This window comes from Benincasa hispida, chromosome 1 (assembly GCF_009727055.1).
Source record: "Benincasa hispida cultivar B227 chromosome 1, ASM972705v1, whole genome shotgun sequence".
Taxonomy (NCBI): domain Eukaryota; kingdom Viridiplantae; phylum Streptophyta; class Magnoliopsida; order Cucurbitales; family Cucurbitaceae; genus Benincasa; species Benincasa hispida.
The window spans coordinates 26827596-26848876 of NC_052349.1; the positions used below are offsets into that span (position 1 = coordinate 26827596).

Here is a 21281-nt window from a genome sequence, read left to right on the forward strand (position 1 = left end):
AAAATGTTTCGTACTGAAGGAGCTAAATCTAAGGTTGGCTCGTGAGAGGAAGATTGAGTTGGATCTGGACGAGGTTGCAAAAACAAATTATTTTATAGTAGCAGTAACTCCAAATTCGAGTGCTCCAACATCGACTATATGTTATGATGAAAGAGAAAGTTTAGTTCAGTTTGGGACTCTCAAACCTATGGTCGTTCGATTTTAGCAAGCGACCCAAATGACAAATTTTCAAAACAAAGAAGAACATGTTGATAGTGACAATGACAAAGAATGGATTCTCGTAACGCAACGAAAGAAAAGAAAGTCGAGTCCTACCCAAAAAGAGTCGCGCTCCTATCGGAGTTACAGAAGAGGGAATAAGACTCAGAAAAAGAAGGAAAAAAAAAGACTTGGAAGCCCAAGCTTGTCGAGGAGGAAGATGAGGACTTCCCTCAACCCAAGCGACAAGTGGCATTAACAGATTTCCTTCTAGAGAACTTCTACGACCATTGTTCGAGGAAAATTCCAAAGGTTGTTGCCTGTCACACTATCAACACAATAAAAGAAGTGGATACTCCTCCAAGTTCATCAAAAACGATGGAAGAATAAAAAAAAAACTTACCGTCGTTCAGAATAAAGGACCTGTTGTCACTCCCTCAGGTAACTAAGATGACTCTTACCGATGCATTGTTAGAATCCAACATATCTAGTGTATCGGCCTCTACAATGTGTGTGTATGCCTCGTGTTGTACAACCATAGGTTTCACAGATGAAGATCTATTGTTGGGATCAAAGCTTCACAATAGGCCTTTATATGTCTCGGGATACATTCAAGAACAAAGAGTTGGTCGATATCTCATCAACAATGGATCAACCATCAGTATAATGCCTAAGACGACTATGAAGCAATTGGGCATCCTCATGGAAGAATTGTCAAACTGCAAGTTGGCAATTCAAGGTTTCAACCAAGGCAGCTAAAGGACGATAGGCATGATACGCTTAGAACTCCTCATTGGCGACCTGAAGGCAGATGCGTTGTTTCATGTTATAGACTCGAAGATCACTTATAAGCTACTGCTAGAATGTCCTTGGATTCACAGAAATGGGGTGATAAATTTGAGACTGCATCATTGTTTTAAGTTTTATCAAGATGGGATTAAGAAAGTTGAAGCAGACTCTAATGCATTTTAGAAGCTGAGTCTCACTTCCTAGATGTGAAGTTTTATTTGAAGAGTGCAGGTGTTGGTGAGGCAATGCCTGCAGAGACTCCATTAATAAAGGATGGAGGTGAATCCAAATCAAAATCACAAGCAGATGCAGGGAAAGAAACAGACGACAAGGCACGCGCCTTTAGTTAAAAAAGGAATGGGACATCCACCGACATTACAAAGACATAGATTTTAAAAGACGAAAATGTTCTGAGCCCTTCGATCTTGCACTATGTCCCTTTATAGAGATGTAAGAAGGGTGAGTCATCTTTTATGAAATGCTTAAAAAGCTTGAAGATCGGTGATATTGGAATCTTAAAGGACAATTTCGTTACACCAGTCACACCGATAATGAAGCAGGAAATCCATACACCAGAAGGAGACTTGACAAAGGTAAATCTACCTGAAACACAAATAAAAGACGGGTTGAATCCTAAAGCTTACAAACTACTGGCGAAAGCAGGCTATAACTTTACAACTTACACTGAGTTTAAGAGCTTGAAGATTTATAGCGACTTGAGCTTTCTTTGACCCAGAAAAAGATTTCGCATGAGGGGTATGCTATACTTGCATCAAGGAAAGGGCTTGGATATGGATCGTCAGAGCCAGTTCGCATAACTAGAAGGGCGAACAAAAATATGATCACAACAACCATACAACCGTAGAGGAAGTCGATGGTGCAGAAGAAAGGGAAAGCAAGGATAAAAGAGCCTCAACCTTCGACTGCATCAGACCACATGTCGTGTATGCTTTGATCTTTGAGAGACTGAGCATGACGGAAGTAGAAGAAGAAAGTCCACGCATTACGTGTGGTTCTATTCGACACCCAGCCTTTCGAAGGTTGGCTATGCTTTTTGAGGAAGAAGAAGAAATCGTTTGTCAATCTTTAGTAGTGATGCGACCATCAGCCTTCAAAAGATTAGGTGCAACTTTGAAGAAAAGAAAAGGAAAATCCTACGCATCTATTTTTTATCGCCTTAAGCACAAGGGTGTTGAGGACCATTTCAACAAACGTGGCTCCAGTGAGATAAAGAGTGAAAAGGAAACCTATAATGTCGTCCCCAATGTAGCCATAAGGAAGAAGGAGCCGATATCTCGCATGTCAATTTGGCAGGGCCTCACGCATATGAATACCTAAAGTTCATCAGGTGAGAACTCATCTTGTGAAGCAAGAAGTGATGGGAAGTTTGTGGTGTTATTTCTTCATATATGAAAAGAAAGATCTTCGTTACTCTCAACACAGGTGAGGGTTCCCTGAAGGTGAGAAGGCATGATGTTATCTTCACTAACCCTCATAATGCAAGCTTAGAGCAGAAGGAATGTGAAACTTCATGTCACCACATTACCATCATGGAAGAGTCTGAAAACGAAATGGCTGAAGAGGATGTGGAAGATGCTCCACTAAGTCTGGAGGATGGTTTTCAATCCACAGGGGATGAACTCAAAGAGGTGAATCTTGGCACAGTAGAGGAGTTGTGATTGACTTTCATTAACGTATCTCTCTTTAGTGAGGACATTTTTGCTTGCTCTTACAAAGAGATGTCGGGATTTAATCCAAAGGTAGCAGTCCATCATCTCGCAATTAAGAAGGGGTGTTAGATGGTTAAGCAAGCTCAATGACCTTTCGACTAGAGCTTATTCCCTATATTGAAGTTAAAGTCAATAAGTTGATCAAAGTAGAGTTTATCCGCAAATTCAAATACCCAACGTGGATAGTCAACATTGTTCCTGTCGAAAAGAAGAATGGAGAACTTTATGTTTGCGTAGACTTTCGTGACCTAAACAATGCATGCCCGAAAGATGACTTTCCATTGCCCATCACAGAGATCATTTTGATGCGACAATAGGGCACGAGAACCTATCCTTTATGGATAGATCATCCGGGTATAACCAAATACGTATGGCTCTCGCTGATGAGAAATGACGGCCTTTCGAACTCTAAAAGGAATATATTATTACAAGGTGATGCCTTTCGGGTTGAAGAATACTTGTGCCACTTACCAACATGCCGTGAAGAAAGTTTTTGATGATATGTTACACAGACATGTAGAATGCTATGTTGATGATCTCATGGTCAAGTCCAAGAAACGACAAGATCATTTGAAGAATCTGAAAAATTTTGTTTGATCACCTACGAAAATACCAGTTGAGGATGAACCCTCTCAAGTGCGCGTTCGATGTAGCCTCAGGGAAATTTCTTGGTTTCATTGTAAGGCATCAAGGGATCGAGATGGAGCAATCCAAGATCAATACCATTCAGAAGATACCGAGGCCAAAGAATTTACATAAGTTAAGAAGTCTTCAGGGGAGCCTGGCTTACAACCGGAGGTTTATTTCCAACTTGGCTGGTCAATGTCAACCTTTTCAAATACTGATGAGAAAAGGAGAAAATTTTTAATGGGAAGAGGCTTGCTAGAATGCTTTTGATAGCATAAAGAGGTACTTGCTTAGTCCTCCTATTCTAGGCGCTCTTGTAGCAGGAAAGTCGTTGATATTGTACATTGCCACACAAGAAAGATCGTTGGGGGCATTGTTGGCACAAGAACAAGAGAAGGGAAAAAAGCGTGCACTCTACTATATAAGCAGGACTTTAACCGAAGCTAATATCATTTACTCTTCTATTGAAAAAATGTGCCTTGCACTCTTCTTCACTATTGACAAGCTGAGACATTATATGCAGACCTTCACAGTTCGTCTAATCGCAAAAGTCAGCCCCATCCAGTACGTCCTATCTAGGCCAATCATCTCTGGGTGTTTGGCCAAATGGGCAAGCTTCAACAATACGACATTGTCTATGTGCCACAAAAGGCGATGAAAGGACAAGTATTAGCTAATTTCTTAGCAGATCACTCAATTCCACCATATTGGAACTTAAGTGAAAACTTATCCCATGATGAAGTTCTCTTCACAGAAATCACAAGCCTTGGATCATCCTTATTTCACTAGAGAAACACATGTTGCCTTATAGATTTTACACTTGCTGAATTGTGCTCGAACAATGTCGTCGAATACCAGGCCTTGATAATCGGCCTCCAAATGGCTTTGGAGATAGAGTATCGTACATAGAGATTTTTAGTGACTCAAATTTGATAATCAATTAACTCTTACTCCAATGTGAAGCATGATGACTTGAAAGCATGATGTTGGAGCATGTCCCGAGGATAGAAAATAAGAAAACAGATGCCTTGGTGAACCTGGCTACTACCCTGACAATTCTAGATGATGTGTCTCTAAGTATATCGCTTTGTCAAAGGTGGGTTATACCTTCGATTGAGACTGCATGTGAAGAGACGAATGCGATATCAATATGCTTAATTGATGAGGAAGACTAGCGATAACCCATTATAAATTACCTTGAGCATTGAAGGCTTCCAGATGACCTCCACCGTAAAACCGAGATTCAGAGAAGAGCTGATCACTTCATTTATTACAAAGGGGTTTCATGTCGCTGCTCCCTTGAAGGGCTATTTCTTCGATGCTCCTTTGAAGGCTTTGAAAGAAGTGCATTAAGTCGTCTACGACGCGCATCAATCTAGATCAAAGCTTCAGTTCCAATTAAAAAGGATGGGTTACTATTGGCCAAGGATGATCCAAGGTTCGATGGAGTATGTAAAGAAGTGTGAGGCTTGTCAATACCATGCAAACTTTATTCATCAACCGTCTGAGCCTCTACATCCGGCCATGGCTTCATGGCCTTTTAAAGCATGGGGACTTGATCTTGTTGGCCCTATAACACCTAAGTCATCAGCAAGACATTCTTACATCCTCGCAGCCACTGATTACTATTTAAGGTGAGACCATCGCCTTGAGAAAAGCTAAGAAGGAAAACGTGGTGGATTTTATCTGTAATCACATCATCTATCAGTACGGTATCCCTCATCGAATTGTTACAGACAATGGAAGGCAGTTCTCCAATGGTTTGATGGACAGGTTGTGTGAGAAATTCAAGTTCAAGCAGTACAAGTCATCCATGTACAACGCTGCTACAAATGGGTTGGCAGAGGCGTTCAACAAAAGTGGTGCAACCTGTTGAAGAATTTTGTCTCTAAGTCAAAAAGGGATTGGCAAGAGAAGATTGGTGAAACATTGTGGGCTTATCGAACCACTCATCATAATCCTACAAGAGTTACACCATACTCTCTTGTTTATGGAGTAGAAGTTATCCTCCCTTTGGAAAGAGAAATTCCATCACTATGATGGCAGTTTAAGAGGGATTGACTATAGAAGACAATGCAAAGTTATACCTTCAAGGGTTAAAGGCACTTGATTAAAGACGACTAGAAGCTCAACAAGCATTGAAGTGTTACCAAGCACGAATGTCTAAAGCCTTTGATAAGCATGTGAAGCCTCGATATTTTCAAGTCAGTGATCTGGTGTTTGCCGTAAAAACACCCATTATCACACAAGAAATAACTTCACTCCTAAATGGGATGGACCTTACATCATCAAAGAGGTCCCCACAAATCGAGCGTACAAGATTGTTGATCAAGACGGAATAAGAATTGGCTCAATCAACGACAAGTTTCTTAAGAAATTTTATGCCTGATAAATGTAAAACAAAAAAAAATCTCCTTATTGTAAGAGTATAAATTGCATGATTCTCCTGGCTCGCATGAGCTTAAAAGTTGAACGACCCAATATATATAAAAAAAACATTCTTATAAACTACATTATGATTTGATCCCTAACATTATAAAGGGTATGTAGGCAGCTTAAGAACTGAGTGTTGCATTGATTACAAAATGTATTAATGTCTTAAGCCAAATTGTAATGCAATACAAAGATAAGAGAAGAGGTGGAGGGCTAGATGTAAGCAATCTCTCGCTTTTCATCCGAAATGCATCAAGGCTACTGGTGGTGCCATGGATGTGTGGTGGAGAAGTCTCTTTCGAGCTCTAACTCTGGCAAAACTCCGATCATCACTCGGAAGGGGCTGTGGAGGTGAAGAATCCTCAAAGAATGTCTTGCTCATGCTCTCAACTGTGATCACAAGGATCTGCCTAAGGCAGAAACTCAGATGGTTTGAAGTTAAGCTCCAAGGCTCTATTTATAGAGTTCAAACGCCGACATCTCTGATACTCCATTCCGACTCACTGTACTTATGTCGTGGTATAAGAAATGTTAGCATCACCTTATCTTACTGATACTCCCAAGGTATGCGTCCATGTTTGTTTCTCCTAAAGTGTCAACGCAATCCACTCACCTCGTGATCAGCCTTTTATCACGATTATCATTCTGTAGACGCAACATTCCATGCAATCAACTAGTCTTCATGACGATCAATGCATGCAGTCAGCCTTTCGGCAGTCTGGGACCAATGCATGCGATTAATTCCTGCAATAGCTACAAAAATAGACACTTTGATACAGAATAACACATGATATAGGTTTAGTGAGGATTTTTGGTGTTGGTCGATGCAAGCTCACTTTTCCATATGAATTCTTGGTATTATTGATGCATATTTTACTTATTAGCCTTCATAATTCTAAATAAAAGGCTACAATAGCTTATATCTCTACAAGCTATCACACCCCCAAATTTAGAATCATGCTTGTCCTCAAGCATGTCATATACTTAGGAAATTCGAAACTTACCCTCTGACTTTTCCTTTGCTTTGACCAGCTTTTCAAAATACAATTCACTTGCACCTTTAACCTTGGCAGTGACACTCTCTTCAAATTTAGCTACTTCTTCTAAGAGATATTTTCTAAGTTTAATTCTAGCAAGCCTCTACTAAAAAACTTTTTACTCATTTCAGGCAACTTTGCTTTTATCTTTTTACAATGTGTTTATTTAATATGATTCAAAGCTTTGCGATTCATTATTCAATTGGGGCGTTGAACCTGGTTACACTCTTCGTTTTGGCTTACCCCCACGGGTGTCATGCGAGCATCCAACTTCGGTTGCATGCCATATTCAACTCAACTCTTGTCTTAGCTAATTTGAGTTGAGCCATACAGAGGAGTTGTTATTACGCATTGATTCTGGTCACCTACTTTCGTTTTGGCTTACCTGCACGGGTGTCGTGCGAAGTATCCAACTATGGGTAAGTACCTTTCACAACTTGAACTCTTATCAGCTTGGGTCCCATGCTTGCACTAACAGTAGAGCTTTTATTATGATTTTTTTAAGAATCGTCACAATGTTTAGAATGGGCGCATTTGCCAAGACCACTACCACCTGCAAATTTAGAGAGTGTCAGGGTCCTTGCCAAAAAGCTAAAAACAAACTCGTTTAGAAATTCGGTAAAAGATGTTTGAGCAGAGGTTTGCACATAATAAAACTTAAGACTATCAAACCTTGAAGAAGCTACTAAAGCGAGGTGAGCCATGCGACGTTTAGTTAGTGGATGTAGTGAATTTACATAAGTATGATCATGGATGCTAATCTATCAACACAAAATAAAGCAAGCGGATAAAAGAGAATTTCAGAAGGATAACACATAAAAGATAACAATAAAAGAGACATACAAGCAGAATATCAATTGTGTCAATACTTAGAACTCGTGCAGAGGAAATAGCCATGCGTTGAATGATGGAGAGGATTCTTCTTTCTAAACAACACACCGAGAGGAAATTATTATCGCACCCACAAGAAGTGAACGTACACCACATCCAAGAAAGAAGCCACAAATCCAAAATGACAATAATCAAATAAATAAACCAAAGAAGTTATCTAGGAAAGCAAAGTAAAGATAGAGTAGAAGACGTCCCTAGAGAAATTGGAGTGAAGCCATCGCAAGGAGTCTTCTATGCAGGAGATTGGATTCAACTGTTGAGGTTAAGGAATTCTTGTTCTGACCATCGGAGCTTCCACCATTTGTTGGCTGCATGTTGGTTACATGCTCCTAAAACTGCTTCCAGCTCGTGCGACATATAGCCTTTCAATCTCAGAGTCAACAATGAATTTTGGTGCATCACCTTCACTCAAATATCGTTTGCAACTTGGTCGCACAAGCTACAATACGCCTAAGACTAAAAGGGGTGCTTGCAAAAACACAAAACTTAACAAACTATTAGTTTCCAAGTCCCCGAAAACGGCACTAAAATCTTGTTCGTAGGAAAAGGAAAGAGGAAAAATGCACTTTTCTTCTATGCGTTAATCTCCATGCATCGATGGTCATGCATTGGATTGGAAATATGCAATATGCGTTTAAGCTCATATGCAATGACCATGCATTCCTATCACAAGTTTTCTTGCTTTCTCGCCAAGTATAACAAGAACACAAGTTTCTCGAGATGATCAAAGGTCGAACACAAGGACTTGTAACTAAATAATGTTTGTAAAGTAATGCGTTTGAGGTGGCCAGTCGCATGCTTATATCTCTATAATTCATGGTTGCGTCGAGCATAAGATCATTCCTATCTCTAGGAACAAAGCTTACTTTGCTTTAGTGTGTTCCACTACTTACACTCTTGGGCAGTTAGTTGTAGCTAATCAACTCATAGACAAGCATTGGGACAGCCTCACACCAAGTAAAGAGGATTAACTCACTATACCCACGCAACGCACACCTCTCGATGGTTTGCTACATATGTAATATCTCTAGGCCGCATGACTGAGTATGCGACTTATTTTCGATACTTGACTAAATGATGAATGTAAAAACGATGAAAGAGAAGAAGAAGATGATGAAGATGGTGCTGAAGAACTGAAAGTTGCATTGATTACAAAATGTATTAATTTCTTAAGCCCAAATGTAATGTAATACAGAGATAAAAGAAGAGGTGGAGGGCTAGATGTAAGCGATCTCTTGCTTTTCATCCGAAATGCGTCAAGGCTATTGGTGGTGCCATGGATGGGTGGTAGAGAAGTTTCTCTCGAGCTTTATCTCTGGCGAAACTCCAATCATCACTCGGAAGGGGCTGTGGAGGTGAAGAATCCTCAAAGAATGTCTTGCTCATGCTCTTAGATCACAGGATCTGCCTAAGTCAGAAACTCGGATGGTTTGAAGTTAAGCTCCAAGGCTCTATTTATAGAGTTCAAATGCCAACATCTCTGATACTCCATTCTGACTCACTTCTACTTATGTCACGGTATGAGAAATGTCAGCATCACCTTATCTTGTTGATACTCTCAAGGTATGCGTTCATGCTTGTTTCTCCTGAAGTGTCAACACAATCCACCCACCTCGTGATCAGCCTTATATCACGATTATCATTCTGTAGACACAATATTCCATGCAATGAACTAGTCTTCATGACAATCAACGCATACGGCCAGCCTTGCGTCAATCTGAGACAAACGGATGCAACTAATTCCTGTAATAGCTGCAAAAATAGACACTTTGATGCAAAATCACACATGATATAGGGTTAGTGAAGATTTTTTGTGTTGGTCGATGCAAGATCACCTTTCCATATGAATTCTTGGTATTATCGATGCATATTTTGCTTATTAGCCCTCATAATTCTAAATAAAAGGCTACAATAGCCTGTATCTGTACAAGCTATCAACCTTCTCGACTAAAGTATTTGAGGGTCACCTGGTCATACTAGGACTACGAGTATCATAATCTAGGGCAAATGGGAGAATATTAAAGGTATATGGATGCCCTAGTTTATTGTATTTTCTCTCTATTTTTCTCAACATTGTAAAACATTATATTTGTATGTTTGTCTCACTGGAGTATTAGTCCAAGTGGGAGATTGTTGGGAATGTCCTAAAACTCGCAGTTCGTAAATATTGTTAACATATTCTACTTATCAATAAAAGTATTATTAAATAATTTTCAATAAATTGTTATTGATATTGCATTATGTTATAAGATCCAATAAACAAATCCATGGCTATAATATGAATACTTTAACTTTATGTGGCGACATAAAATAAGATCAAGTTTTAGTATATAGCCAAAATAGTCTATCAGTATATGGATGAGATTGGGTATCTCATCCTAGTAACACTATTGGATATCGCCCATTTTTGTATACTTATACAAATGATGTGATTCCAAAATCATTTATGTAAAGACATGTGAGTGGGGGCACCTATGCAATGCGTTTACATAAGACCGGACCTTGAAATAGTCACTTTTCTTTATAACAACTCTTTACTGTTAAAACTAACTATTTCAAAATTCAAAGACCTAGGGTAACTCGATCTTAATCTTGAGCTAATTATGAACTCCTATTTATTCGGGATTATCCTTTGATCTGCATAGGTGAGAGTAGTCCAAGAACACTGCTCAATAAGTCTTCTATTTTGGGGATAAGACCGAATAGATAGCTGGGGACATAGTTTTGCAAGATGGAATTCACTCCTACCCAACTTAGGGTTAGCAGATAGGTTGTTCTCTTAAGTGCTGATTCCTGGTCTTGAACAATGGGGCTCCACCCTCTCATGATCGAGAGGGTCATGGTTTATAAGTTGGACTATAAACCAATTGTTCAATGGAGGATCAGTGGGAGCTTAAGGAGCAAAATGTATTTATAGGAATAAAATGGTAATTTTGATCTAGTTGTAAATACGAACGACCTGTGAAGGATCGACTTACTAATTATGGTTAAAATGGACACATATATCTATAGTTAGAAGAATGCAACTATCGAGCTATAATGGTGTTTTTCAGTAATTAACGAATATTGATTAATTCAGTCTAAAGAGTTTAGCCAATTAATCTCAAATTGTTGGAGCTCATGATCTGTAGGTCTATAAGGTCCCTCTACTAGCTAGTAAAATTATCTTAGATTAGTAAATTGAGTGAATTTGAAATGCTTAGATTTGAAACTAGGGTTTTGAATTTGAAGTGTTCAAGTTCAATTAGGGTTTCTATTAATTGTATTTGATTCAATTAAATCGTTTAATTTTTGTCAAAATTAAACAAGATTGGATTATTAAAAAATATTTAAATATTTGATGAGGTGAAATATAATATTTGATATTAAGTTTAATTAATTATCCAATTTTATTCAAAATTTTAAATTATTCTAAATTGGTAATTTGATTAATTAAATTTTAAATTTATGGAAATTCATAATTATAAAACTGAAATTAAAATTAATTTTTTGAAAATAAAGTTTTAATTAAAATTAATTAATCAAATTAAATGAATTAAATTAGTTTAAATATATTTGAAAGTGGAAAAATTCAAAATTGGATTTTTCCAACTCAAATAACACCTCATGCCACTTCAATTTCAATGGCATAAGCTGTATTAATCTTTAGTGCATGGTTTTTTAGTATAAATTGAAGTATTGACTTCAATTATTAGTTCATGCTAGTTGATTAATAGCAAAACCTCTGCGTAATTTTTTACCCTTTAAACCTTCTTCCTTCTCGGTCATCTTCAACTTTAATTCAGAGATTTCACCTCTCAAATCTAAGTTAGAGAATAGTAGAGAAGGACTCTGTAGTAGACCTCCATTGATTTCAAGATCTAATTCGTGGAGGGAAGCTAAAATTGAAGAGAATCTTCAAAGGTACTGTATTCTAGAAACCCTCTTCTGAAATTTTGTTTCAATGCATGTTTTAAACTCAAGTTAAGTGTAATTAAAGTACTTATTGATTCTTATTTTTTCGCTGCATATTAGTTACTCTATCAATTGGTATCAGAACATGATTTAAGCACTCAATTATCATTAATTTGAATTTGGTGGGTGAATTTCTAAGAGGCACCCCGATATGGTTCAGCCAGCATAGGTCCAATTCAACCCCGTTCAGACCAGTTCAATCATTCTTGGAGCATTTTGAGGCCCGTTCGGTGATTCGGGTCCGGTTCAGGTTGGGTTGAGCAGTCCAGACCTCTTTTGAAGCTGTTTTTAGTTTTCTTTTGTAAATTTTAGTTGTTTTGCTTACTTAGGATGCCAACATTGAACCATTTTAATGTTGTTTAATTATTTTGTGCTGTGATGTATATTATATTTAAATTAAACATGTTTGTGCATATAGTATGTCATTTAGATTTAAAATTCTACCATAGGAAAGCATGTTCCATGCATAGTATTATGTTATAAGTTAGTTATAATATATAGTATACATGTTTAGGGTTTCTTAAAATTAATATAAGTGTTATGTTAATTTTGAATGCCTTTGATGTATGTTATGGTTTGAAAGCATGTCTATTGTTTTATAAGTTGTTATAAAATTAGATTAGACATTAAAATCCATCACTTAGGTTAACAACTTATTTGAATAGTTAAAATAGGTCGTTATCTTATAAATTCGATTACAAACTCAATTGGTTCATAATCCTGTCTAAGGTTAGAGGTATTTAAGTTGACGGTTTACGTAACACCTCCTACCTGAGGATTATGACCAACGGTTTTATGTGTTTGCATGAGCGTGTGAGGTTTAAAATTAGTTTAACACTTAGACAAAGTAGGTTAAAATCCAAATATAAACGGTATACTTGAATAAATCATGTGAAAGATCGACTTACTGATTATGGTTATTAAGTGGACATAATATATCTACAGTGAGGGCAGTTCAACTATAGGCTATAGTGGAGTGTTCCATTAGTTAACGAATGGGGGTTAGATCGAACTAATGAGTTTAACCGATTAATCTCGAATCGTTGGAGCCCATGATCTGTAGGTCCGCGAGGTCCCCCTACTAGCTCTTAAATGGATAAGCTTTCAAGTAGCTTGAGAAATTAATTTGAAACGTTCAAATTAAACGGAACAAGATAATATATATTTAAATATGATTTAAATATATGAAGATGATAATCGTGCAAAAATTGATTTAATATTGATATTAAATTAATTTATGAAATTAATATAATAAAATCAATTTTCAATTTTCAATTTTATTAATCAGAATGGTTTTGAAATCATTTTTTGATTTTAAAAGAAAAATGAAAACCAGTTTTTGCATGCCAAGCACAAAATGGAGGATGAAAATTTTCCATTACCTTCATCTTCTCGTTCACACAAAAACCATTAACTTCTCTTCATTAATTCTCCAAGCATGAGCTGCAAGCCATGCTCTTCACTTCTTTGCATGTTCATCTGCAATATATAAAGAAGTTTGGAGTCATTTGAGAAGGACTAATGCAGAAATTTTGAGAGAAAAACTATGTGAGAAGAAAGTGTTCTTCCCATCCGACTGTTGTGTGTTCTTCACTGTTCTTCACCAATTCAAGCTGTTCTTGAGTCCCACAACTCTGTCTAAAGCTCCAAGAGGATAGTAGAGAAGACTTTGAGGTGGTTCACGGTGATTTCTGGTGAAGACTGTTGTTGTACATTCAGATTCTTGGAGAGTTCATCAAAGGTATGATCTTAAAACCCTCTTTTTAAAAGAGCATGCTTTAGTTTATGCCAAAATTAGTGAATTTGAATACTTATAGATCCTTGATACTTCCGCTGCATGTTATTTAACTCTTTCAATTGCTATCAAAGCATCTTTTAAGCATTCAATTCGGTTTAATTTTGGTGTGGTGGGTATTTTTCATGAGATATATGAAACTGATGTACTGCTATGGTTTTCTAAGTTTTGGCATCTTAATTCTCTTTAATTTCTCAATTAAATTTCTAATTTACTCTTGTTTGATGAGCTTTTATGTGTTAGCAAGAGTTTGTAATTTATTTAGAGTCATTAGAGTTGAAATTAAGATGTAATTGAAGAAACAAACAAAGGAGGCCGAGCTGTTGTTCTAGTTTTTTCAGCTTTTGCTCAAATTTGTTGCTGAGGTTCAGTTGCTAAGCGATCGTTTAGTTTCAGACGTTACATGATGTGAAGAAAAGATAGACGATCGTTTAGCAATGGGCGCTGGTCATTGTGATGTTGAATACTAAGCGATCATATACCTACGGGAACTAAGCGATGTGTGAATTTGCTATATGATAACACTACGCGATCGTTTAGCTTTGTCGTGGAAACTAAACGATACGTTAAATTTGCTAAACGATGGCGCTATACGATTGTTTAGTTATGATGCGTGCTAAGCGATGCAATGAAGTGCTACGCGATAGCACTAAGCAATCGTTTAGTCGTGGAGCTAAGCGATCATGTAGATAAATGATAAGCGACGCGATGATGTTCTATACAATGGAACTAATCGATCGTTTAGCTGCAGCGGATACTAAGAGATGACATGAAAGCGTTGGGCGATGGTGTTAAGCGATCGTTTAGTTCTATATGATGGAGTTAAACGATAGCATGGCGATGGAACTAAGTGATCGTGTAGTCCTATACGATAGAGCTAAACGATTGTTTAGCTTTCAGCAAACACTAAGCGATTGTGTACTTTCTCTCAACCTAAGGCAATGACACTAGACAATTACCTTTAGCGTTACACGATCGGCCTTAACAGCATTTTGAGGTTGGACCGAGAGCAGCTGGTTCGAATGGTTTTTCAAGGTCCAATCTGATTCAACCTCAAATGGTTTTGGCTGGTTCGGTTTCATACTCATCCAGCCGATTCAAGATATTTGGGTTCGGTTTGGAAAGTCAGTTCGAGCAGTTCAAAGACAATTTGAAAGCTTTGTTGAATAGTTAGCCATCTGTTTGTTTGTTTATGCCAAAACGAAAACCACAACAGTTAGTATTTAATTGTATGCATGAGATGTATGTAATAATTAAATAATTCTTGTATATGCATACAGTATGCCATGTAGATTTAAAACCCCACCATAGGAACCACGTTACATGCATTGAAAGTATGTTATAATTGTTATAATATATATAGTATGCATGTTAGGGTTGTGTTTAATATAATAGTTATATTAGATACCTTTGTTGAATGTTGTGGATGTTAAGCATGTCTAAATTTTGTAAGTTGTTAAAAATTGGTTAGACGTTTTAAAATCCATAACAAAGAACAGTTGCATGCTCACTTAGGTTAACAACTAATTTTAACATTAAAATAGATTGTTACCTTATAAAATACGGTTACAAACTCATATCGGTTATTAACCTGTCTAAGGCTGGGGGTGAAGGAATCGGAATCGAGATTTCCATGAGCAGGCGGAACAAGACTATTCCAAATTACAATCATGAATCAATAATACATTTACAGTCGACTTCAATACAAGCGGTTTATACAATTTACAGAGAAATTACAGTATGCAAAAACAGACAAATGTACGAGGGAAAACTGTACTAAACAACGCAGAAGCGTCTCCACGCTCTGGATGCGCACTTTGATCGAATAACAGCAATCATGAGTTGCTCGTCTAACACGACCACAACACTGCACGAACACTTCGCGCTCATCCTCAATGATCTCCTCGATCACGAACTCCTCCGCAACACAAACTCCTCCGCCGCACCACGAACGACCTCCAAAAAACCTCGACGGTGTCGAGTTGAGTCTGACACCACCAACAAAGCAATCTTGGTATTCTCGGTGTGAGAATCCAGAGGGTGGGATCTGTTTGGACGTGGTGTGAAGTAGATGAACGAAGGAAAGAACGATCGCGTACACGACTGGGCAAATGGGAGAAGTCGGTGACCTATCGTATAGGTCGATGCCCAATCTTTTAGATAAAACTATGTGATTGTTTAGCTTTATCGTCTAACTCGGTCGATTCTACACGATCGTTTACCTTGGGCCAGCGATCATCTAGCAGAGCTATGCGATCGTTTAGTAGACACTGCACGATTGTTTAGCTCACACCTGCACGATCATTTAGCTCGCCCAGCCGTCGTTTAGTAAATCTGTATTTACTTGACGACTTCCGTGAGTTTCTTTTCGCCGGAGAGAAAACTCAATTTCTTTTCAAACTTTTGTGAAAAAATTCCTCTTTCTTTTTTCAAAAAATAGGAAACCACTTTCCTTTATACTCATGGTTACCATGATCCAATAACCACCCACTACATTTAGTTATTTAAAAGAAAAAATATTAATTATCTAATAATTAATATTATTATAAATATAAATGATAATCTACTTATCATACTATATTTATAACCTATAGTTTTAATATTTCATCTCATGAAACATAGAAACCATAGTTCTTTTTCTATTCCATGGTACTTAATGTAAATTTCATTTACATCAATCCTCCACTAGATGTATCTCATATATCATACTGATTATATCATATATATTCAAAATACCTCTTGTCAATTTGAACATTTCAAATCAACACCAAGAACTGATCCTCGACATGAATCCAAGCTACCACGGGGACCTCATGAACCTGTAGATCCGAAGTTCCAACGATACGTGAATAACTGACTAAACTCTTTAGTCACAGGATCCACCATCCGTTAACTGCCAGGCACTCCACTAAAGACCGACAGCTGAACTCTACTCACTAGAGATATATTATGTGTCCATCTTAACCAATGAGCAGTGCGACAACCCTTTACAGATCGCTCGTAAGTACAGCTGGGCCAATAACCGTTATGCCCCTATAGTTACATCTGTCTCCTTAAGTACCACTGATCCCTCTAATGAACATAAATCATAGTCTTACTATGACTGAGTTTTCTCTTCCAAAGAGAAGTTGTGGCCACTATGTTCATGTAAGCCCTTGATCTTGAATTGTTCCTAAAGGAAAAAATTAAAATAATTAAAGTTAAAAGTTAGTTTAAAAAAAAAAAGAAAAGAAAAAAGAAGAAGAGAAAGGGAATTAATCTAAAAGAAAAGGAAGAAATAGACAAAAGTGGAATTTTGGAAAAGGAAAAGGAATTTGAAGAGGAATTGATTTTATTTTTAAGAAAAAAAAAAGAGAAAGAAAAGAAGTAAATAAATAAATAAATAAGTAAATAAATAAAATAGAGAAATAAGAAGAAAAAGAAAGGTGGTGATGAGTCTGAAAATGAGAGCGATTTATACAGATTCCCTCGAGCAAACCCTAATTTTCTTTGATGAAATTGTAAAGGGACGTGAGAAAGAGAATTTCGAGGGTTACCGGAGTGATTGGAGCTGTGGAGGTTGAGGAATTTGAATGAAAAGTCGGGTTAAGTCTGAATTTCGAACAGTCTGAACAGGCTTCAGTGTTTTGAAGTTCTCGAGCTGTAGAAACCAAATTTGAGGCTGACATTTTGAGGTTAGTAAGTTAAGAGGTTTATTAACATTTTTCTTGAAGGACGTTAGAGCTAATTTTGACTAAAAATTGGTGAATTAATAGGAAAACCGAGACTGCACAGAATTTCGGGCGAACAGAGAAACGTGACTTTTGGACCTGATTCGGTGTTATTCAAGCTTTTTCAAAGCTTCAAATTCTCAGGTTAGTTGGTTAATATGCTTATTAGAAATTTTAAGCAAGAAATTTTAGGTTATATGGTTAGGGATTGATGAATTTCAGGCTGGGAAAACTTCTGAAACTTCTCGCCGGAAAACAGGGGTATCAAGAAATATTTGACCGATTCCAGAATATTTAGGGCGACTCAAGACCCCAAAATGTGAGGTAAGATAGTTTAGAGGATGGGTAAGAGGTTTATATGAATTAATTCGAGTGGGTATGGCTGAAATGAGCGAATTTAGTCGCCGGAAGTCTCACCGGAAAACTGGCCGAATTTGGAAGAAAGGTGGGCTGGAGGTTGAAGATGACTTCTGTCCGTCATTAAAAAGCTGAAAAATCCAAATATATGGTAATTAAAGTGTTCTCAAACATAAGTAGTAGTTGTTTGGTATTCATATGATATTTTAAGCATGGAATTGGAGAAAAGTGGGATCCCAGATTAATTTTGAAGATGATTAAGGGGAGGAAATTGGGTAAAACGTAGACTAAATTAAGGTTTTAGAGAAGTTTAAGTAAAGTTAGGATATTTTAGAAATTATTTAGGGATTAAGAGAATTATGGTAAAATGTTAATTTTTTCATGCAGTGTTTGGACTGGATAATCATCTAGAGGATAACCATAAGTTAATAATGTGATTTTCAGGCCAAGTTCAATTAGGAGAGGCTTACAAATCCGAAGGATCGAGCCTGAAATTGTGAGTGACTCTAATTGCTTTAAATGTTTTAAGTAAATTGTTAATGCTTATGAATGTCCAACAATGTATGTTTACTGAAAGCTATTTATGACAACTATTCTCAAATAGTTACCAAGCAACGCATCTCACATTAATGTTATGTTTATGCTATGCTTTTCAATGAAGAAAAGGATGCATTGGTATAGAAAGCTTTTGGGCAACTAAGTCATTAAAAGATAAGAATAAGCAAGTTCAGTGTGAGTAGCTCAGTACTGAAGGACTAGATGAGAAGGTACTGAAGTTTAGTCTTAGATTTGAATAGCTCAGTACGGAAGGACTAGATGAGAAGGTACTGAAGCTTAGTCCTAGTTTGAATAGCTCAATACTGAAGGACTAGATGAGAAGGTACTGAAGCTTAGTCCTAGTTTGAATAACTCAATACTGAAGGACTAGATGAGAAGGGACTGAAGCTTTGTCCTAGAATTTGAATAGCTTGATACTAAAGGACATGGAGAAGGTATCCTTGCTAGTTAAGTAGTAATGCAGTAAAGGATGATAAAGAGTGAGCAAGAAGGCCACTCTAGACTGATAGACTAAGGCATAGTCCAGCAAAGCATAAAATAGTGCTTATGATGTTGATGATGACATGAATAATAGTTGCCAAGTTTATGTTTTCAAATACAATGGTTTAAAAAGTTTTATGTACACGTTTGCTTGGCTTGTTTTAGTTCCAGTATTTTGTTTTCTAGCTTTCAGTTTAAGCATGAGATTTATGTTTTTATTAAGTCACTCACTGGGCGAGTAGTTCATTCTTTCAAATATTTTTCTTTTCCTAAGTAGTGGTCATCTACCGAGAGGTTAGTTGTCATGCTGCTCTGCCACTCAAGGACTCCAGTTAAAAGTCCAAAGTCTAAAGAGAAGTTTTAGGTGTCTATTTTGTAAATGTCTGTACATATGTGTTGCTCATATTAGGGACTAGTAAAGTATATTGGGACCCACCGAACTTTGTATGTGTTAATATGATGTAGTTATGTTATTGTCGATCCCTTGTGTTCTGAGGTTGTTTTTAAAGTTTCATTAGTTTGGTGAATATTATATATGTATTCCGGGGATTTAAGCAGGTTAAGAATGTAAGTTAGATAGTAAGTGCCACAAAAGGGTTGGTAACTACTGTCGTCACATTCACTTCTGGATTAAGAAGGGTAATCTGGGAGGGGGTGTGACAGTTCAAGCCCCAGAATCAGCCCTTAAGGGAGCAATCTCTCTACTTATCCCTGCTTCGGGAAAGGATTGAATTCCATATTGTGGATTGAGTTTCCAACTCCCAGATCAGACAAGTCCCCAAAAAGGTAGGCATATTGAGTTAGCAATCTGGCCACTTTCACCCATACTAATCAAAGGACCACCCTCAAAAGCAGGAGTTCACAAAACACTCAGGATTGAGCTCGTGTCACCTATGGTCGTTTAAGTGAGATGCAAGTCTCTAGTATCAACGGCGTTATATACAGAGTCTAGTCATCTCGTGGTTCAGGTCTTATACAAACTCTTTGTATAGGACAACCCCCCTCTATGTTTCCACACGAATGGTTAGGATCTACCATCTATAGTAGTTTACAACACTTGCAAACCTCTACAAAGCAGGCCGTATCCGTAGTGTCACCAGGATCAAGTATCCCACCTTAATCCTTATACTACATACCTATTTAGGTTATCACTTAAGGCATGATCTACTTGTATATCACATATACATGCTTAAGTTCACATAAGATAACCAAGGAGCTTTGTTTATTGGATATGAGTAAATGCGGGAATTAAATAACACTTATTTTATTCATTGAACAATGTGCATCTTTACAAAACAACGAGACTCTGGGAGAATTAAGACAACAATCCCAACAATCTCCCACTTATCCTAATGACTCGGGAGACTGATGTACAATACAATATAAAATGTACAATATACAATAAACTAGGGCATGCCCCAGTATCATCTCCTATTTGTCTTAGACAAGATGTTGCATGTTCCGCAGGCCCAGACTCTCTAGGTAACCCTCGAACACTTTAGCTGTAAGGGCCTTTGTAAAGAGATCAGCAACTTTGTGTTCCGATGCGATCTGTTCAACTATCACATCACCGCGACGCACAATCTTCCTGATCAGGTGATATTTTCGTTCTATGTACTTACCTCGATGATGACTCTGAGGCTCTTTCGAATTTGCCACAGCCCCGCTGTTATCACAATAAAGAGTGATAGGCAAATCCATATTTGGAACAACTTCCAAATCTGTAAGGAACTTCCTCAGACAAATAGCTTCTTTAGCTGCTTCACAAGTTGCTACGTATTCGGCTTTTATAGTTGAGTCTATGATGCATCCTTGCTTAATGCCTGTCTCTTATACACATCTAGATGTGTATAAGAGACAGGATTAAGTTCCTCTTAATATGAGGAACTACAAAAACATTATCCAGTAATAGATAACGTTTCTTGTCAACAAATAACTTCAGCCTGCCTACAGCAACAGCTGAAACAACCTCACCATTACCGACTCGAAGAGCCATCTCTCCCTGTGGCAACGTTTGCCAGGAACTAAATCTTTGCTAAGAGGAACTGACATGATTGGTAGCACCTGAATCTAGGATCTAGACAGAATCATCATTCTCTACCAGACATGTCTCCAAGACCAATAAATCATATTTACTATCTTGTCTCCTCGTTTGGAGAGTAGTGGGATGAAGGTCGCTTGCCACGAAATTCGTTTCACACGATTCTTTCCACTGTAATAAATCGGTCATTTTTAAAAGCTTTTAACAGAAATACTAATGAGTTGTTGAAAAGAAAAACATATTGACCTACGTTAGGTTTTAAGCAAATACCCGTTGTAAAAAAAACAACATCCAATAAGGTTTTAGCAAAGCTAGCATGAACCCTGAATGACATCTAGTTTCGCAATAACGCTTTAAAGGTTTAGGACAAAAGCCGCCGAATGGAGGTTAGTTATCCCACCTCTGAATTGAGAAGATCTCAACCAGTCATTAATACCAGAACAACTTTTGCTCTCATAATGACTAGCCATCATTGATTTGGCCAAGAGATCATTAACTTACTTAACAATCTCCCGTAAGTGTGACCCGCCATTTTAAGCCCTAGAGGTCCATCCCAAAAGGTCAATCTGAAGGGAAAAAATCCAATTGGGGCAAAACCTAAATCCATTTCTGGAGTTCACCTTGATATTGACCAACTGCACAAAACCCATCCGAAGGGGGGCGCATCGAAGGCGACACGAG

At 37.5% G+C, this 21281-nt stretch overlaps 1 long non-coding RNA gene across 8 annotated transcripts in view; it reads left to right on the top strand.

The window, feature by feature from the left end:
- The first annotated feature begins 16870 nt into the window (after positions 1–16870).
- LOC120067380 overlaps positions 16871–21281 on the top strand; it is a 41445-nt gene continuing 37034 nt past the window's right edge. For all 8 annotated transcript variants that reach the window (XR_005478986.1, XR_005478983.1, XR_005478982.1 and 5 more), the window contains exons 1-4: positions 16871–17128; positions 17210–17308; positions 17387–17488; positions 17966–18017. This is a non-coding gene — a long non-coding RNA (uncharacterized LOC120067380). The remainder of the gene's footprint in view (positions 17129–17209; positions 17309–17386; positions 17489–17965; positions 18018–21281) is intronic.